Genomic DNA, 5,000 nt, shown 5'->3' on the forward strand with positions numbered 1-5,000 from the left:
TTCTTCCTATTTGGAGTCGAGCGTCATTGAGATGTGAGTCGGGGCAACATCGGGGTCGGTCGGGTGAATGTGGGCTGGCTTTGTTTCACCGGACGACTGAAAAGCAGATTCTGAAGCAGGCTTCTTGGCTCGTAGCAATTCACTCGGATCAGCGGTCTTCTGGTACTCTTGCAGCTCTACAACTGCCATCTGAGCGTCAGCAATCTTTGAGCCTTTCTAAAAACACTCTTCTGCCTTCTTCCGATTTCCTGTAACAGTGATCACACCTTTGGGACCAGGCATCTTCAACTTGAGATACACATAACATGGTCGAGCCATGAAGCGTGCGTAAGCTGGCCTGCCCAAAATGGCATGATAAGCACTTTGGAAGTCCACAACCTCGAATGTCAACTTTTCCTTGCGGCAATTCTTTGAATCACCGAAAACCACATCAAGAGCGATCTGGCCGAGTGATTCGGCTTTCTTCCCAGGAATGACTCCATGGAAGCTCGTGTTACTGGTACTGAGCCTGGACATTGGAATGCCCATTCCTTTCAATGTTTCAGCATAAAATATGTTCAGGCCACTGTCACCATCCATCAGGACTTTGGTCAGTCGAGTGCCTTCGACAACTGGGTCGACCACCAAAGCTTGCCTCCCAGGGGTGGCAATGTGAGTAGGGTGATCAGACTGGTCGAATGTGATGGCAGTCTGAGACCACTTCAGATAACTGGGTGTTGCCGGAGCAACCATATTCACCTCACGGTTAATGACTTTCAGTCGACTTTTGCTTTCGACATCAGCAAAAATCATCAGGGTGGAATTGATTTGGGGGTATCCATTGTCACTATCTTCTTTGTCCTCAACTCTGTCTGGCTCTTTTTCCTTGTCCTTGGACTGTTTGCCTTGAAACTGCTGGATTAAGAGCCGGCACTGTCGAGTGGTATGCTTTGGGTAAATAAAATTACCCTCTTCGTCTTTCTTGGTGTGGATGTGACATGGCAGATCCAAAACATCATTTCCATCTTGATCCTTGACTTTCTTGGGCTTCCAGGGGCCTTTGGGTTTTCCCTTGAAATTTCCCTGGGCTACGGCCAGGGCCTCCCCAGGGGCGGCTGGCTCGGCCTTCCGCTTCTGTTTCCGACTGGAATTGCCTCCGGTTTCCTGGGCGACTGCTTTCTACTTGCCACTCCGGAGTCGATCTTCATCTTCTCGGTTAGCGTATTTGGTGGCAATTTCCATCATCCGATTCAGGGACATTTCTCCGGTCCGACCGAACTTCAGGTTCAACTCTCTGTTCTTGACGCCTTCTTTAAAGGCACAAACCGCTTGGTGATCCGGTACGTTCTCAACTGTGTGATGCAAAGTGATCCACCTCTGGATGTAATCCCTCAGAGTTTCACTCGGTTTCTGCATGCAAGACCGCAATTCTGTAAGGCCTGCTGGTCGCTTGCATGTTCCTTCAAAGGTCGTGCAAACACTCAAGAGAGATCCTCCCAAGTGTAGATGCTGCTGGGTGCTAACTGATTCAGCCACGCTCTGGCCGAGCCCTCTAACAGGAGAGGCAAATGCTTCATAGCCACCTCGTCATTGCCGCCACCAATCTAGACAGCCACTCGGTAGTCTTCGAGCCAAGTGTCAGGCTTAGACTCGCCGGTGAACTTGCTGACTCTAGTCGCCAACCGAAAGTTGGGAGGAGCGGCCCTAATGGCTCGACTGAAACACTCTCGCCCCGAAACACGTACTCTGCTGCTGGCAGGCGCATCTCTGTTGTGGCCTTCCCGATGAGCTCTGTTCCTGTCAACCAAACCTTGAACGAGGATAGATCTTGCGTCAAAGCCGGGGTCCCTGGGGTCGACTGGAATCCTCTGCCCAACACTATGAGGGCGCCTGTCATCTCGATGTCGAGGCACATATGACCCACTCCTTGGGGGAGGGGTTGGCACTCGACGTCGATCATCACGATCGGATCGGTGATCATACTGCTCATTCCTTCTGTACTGATCATGCCGGTCGCCACGTCCCTCACGCCTCGAGGGCGATCTCGGGCTGTGAGCTGACTGGACTGTATCTGTTGCAACGGATCGACTGTGGATCCTATTTCGCGACTGAGAAACAGCGGAATTCTGGTTTCCTGCCGCCCGGAGCAACACTCTGATCTGCAACAAGCCCCTGCCAGCCTCCGACTGGGAGGGCTGAATCGATTCTGCTATACGGGCCGTGGCGGCCAAATTCTGAACTGGGGTTCGGTATACCTGCGTCAGCGGGAAGAGCTGACGTCGACTAGACTCGGGAGCCCGCTGACGCGCTTGCTCGTCGAGTGCTCGCTGGAGATTCTCCAGTCGAGTGCGCTCGGCCAAGTTAGCCAAGCGCGCGTCCTCCAAGGCCCGGGCCTCGGGGGTCTCTCCGATGATAGGAGTGTGGAGTGCGTCCATGTTCCGGCGGCGAAGCTCCTCTCGCTGTAATGACGTGAGAGGTTCAGGGAGATACTCATCGTGGGGATGCGACGGGTCGCCCCCACCCGCGCCTCCATCAGCGCGAGGGAAACCGAGAGGACTGTGCATTCCATCGACCGCCAGAACCTCAGCCGCTGGGTCGCTACTGTCACACTCGGATGCGGTCTCCGCGAGCCAGTCGAACAGGCCGCAGAGGGATTCGTCGGGCTCGATTGCCGCGACTTGTGGGGCGGCCGACTGGCGAGCCACGGCATGCCTCACCCACCTCTGAAGTCTCGACCGACCGGAGCGCTTGCGCCGGTGGGAGACAGAGCGGGGAGACGACATGGGGGCCGACCGATACTGGGTCGACGACTGCCGCAGGAGGACGCCACGAACGCATGCGCGGAAATGCGTCGCACCGCGGACGGGGAGCGCGTTGATGTCGAGTGGTGCCTCCTGAAGCCAGGCGGAGTCGTCGGCGATGAACGTGAGCGCGCCGAGGCGGATCTCGCGGCCCTCCACCAAAACTCCGCACGAAACCATGATCAAAGGGATCGGAAAAATCACAACTTCTCCAATCAGGCGCTGCCCCACGGTGGGCGCCAACTGTCGTGGTTCTAGCTCTGACAGTGATGTAGGGGGGTGTGTATGGAGAGGCTAGATCTCAGCTATTGGGAAGTTGTAAACACACGAGGATTACGAGTTCAGGCCCTTCTCGGAGGAAGTAACAGCCCTACGTCTCGGTGCCCGGAGGCGGTCGATTGGATTATGTGTGTATGAATAACAGGGGTGCGAACCCTTCCTACTGAGGAGGGGGGTGGCTTATATAGAGTTCGCCGGCCCCCTCCTGCCCTCAGTGATGCAGGGTTTAAGGTACATTTAAGGTTGGGCGTTACTGGTAACGCCCCTAATAAAGTGCTATAATGACCATAAAGACTACTTAATAGCCGACCGTTTGCCTGCGGAGTGAACTTAGGTCTCCTGGCAGTCGAGTGGTTGGCTTCATGGTCGAGTGATAGCTTCTTGGTCGAGTGTCTTGAACCCGTCGAGTGGGATACCTTCAAGTCGATTGAAAGGTGACTTCTTCTAGGGATGTCCTTGGGTAGGGCTCTTTGGACAGGTCCGTGCCCCTACCCTAGCTACATATCTTCATCAGGGGGGGGGGTTGGATGAACAGTTCCCGGTGGGGGTGAACGAACAGGACCCCGTGGTAGTAGAGGTCGTTGCCGCTGTATGAACATGACCCCGATCGAGCCGGTTTGGGGTGGATGAATAGGACCCCGTGGAGGGTTGGATGAATAGGACCCCATGGAGGACTGGTTGAACAGTAGCCGGTGGAGGGCTGGATGAACAGTAGCCCGTGGAGAGGTGGTTAAACAGGACCCCATGGAGAGGGCTGGTTGAATAGTAGCCGGAGGGTGTTGACCTCGCGCCGCTCAAGGAGCGCATCAAGCCCATCATCAGTCGTGTCGGTGGAATTCTGAGGGTGGAGGGCCAGCGTCGGGATTAGGCATCCCGTTCCTCATTGCCGCTGCGGGTTCACAACCAAGACAATTGCTATCTCTAGTTAGAACCGCGGCAACAATTTCATGTAACATAACTCTGCAGCACTTTCAGTACTATGCATGTTATTTCCCTGTTTGATTTCCCTAGGTATATGCACCCTACGCCAACTGGGGAGGCTTGCCGGCGCGGAAGCCCAAGGCGGCGTCTTGGGGACGGATCCCCATTGGCCTGCGGGGTATGTGTGCTGCCGGACGAGCCACCTTACCGTTCTTAACGCGACCGCTCGAACTGTCGACCTTGACTCGAGTCAGAATCGAGAGCGTTGTCAATCACGGAAGGCTAATCCTGCCGCACTCGACGCGGCCACTTGAGCTGTTGAGCAGACTCGAAACAGGGCAAGGGCGTTGCCGATAGCGGGAGAGCCCCCTGGCGTGCAGGTTTTTCATACAAAGGCACGACATCTCCGAGGGAAATAACCTTGTATAAAGAGGAAAGAAAGTAGTAATGGTTCGGTGTGACTTAGCTTCTGCTTGTAGTCGCGCTGATGTCGATCTTTCGACCCCTTCTCCTGCCTCTCTTAGAGCCATCGCCATGAAGAAACGCTCACTTCATGCTAAAACCGATTCTCACAATTGTGCCCCCCCTACCTGGCGCGCCAAAGATGTCGGTGGGAAACGACACCTATGGGATCACAAGAATCCCTATTGTGGTTGCAGGGCGCGGGGTTGAGAGAAGAGCGGGTCTAACAGAGAGCACGCGGTTCGTTTATCCAGGTTCGGGCCGCGAGGATGCGTAAAACCCTAGTCCTGCTTTGGTGGATGTATTCTGAGTTCTCGAACTAGCTACGGGGTGTAACGAGCTCCAAAAATACGAATCCCTCCCCTTGTCGCCTTGGGCCTCCTTTTATAGAAAAAGTGGTTGCCACAGTGGCACACAGGAGGTGGAAAGGCCACATTGTTGCGAGGTTATCCTGGTATTGCAGGACAAAGTGCATTAAATGCGAGGCTTAGGTGTCCCTCCACTATCGGGGGCGGGGGTGAGGCCCGTCCCGTCCGCTGCCGCTCCTCCAAGCTTCGA

This window comes from Triticum aestivum, chromosome 7A, assembly GCF_018294505.1.
Source record: "Triticum aestivum cultivar Chinese Spring chromosome 7A, IWGSC CS RefSeq v2.1, whole genome shotgun sequence".
NCBI lineage: Eukaryota > Viridiplantae > Streptophyta > Magnoliopsida > Poales > Poaceae > Triticum > Triticum aestivum.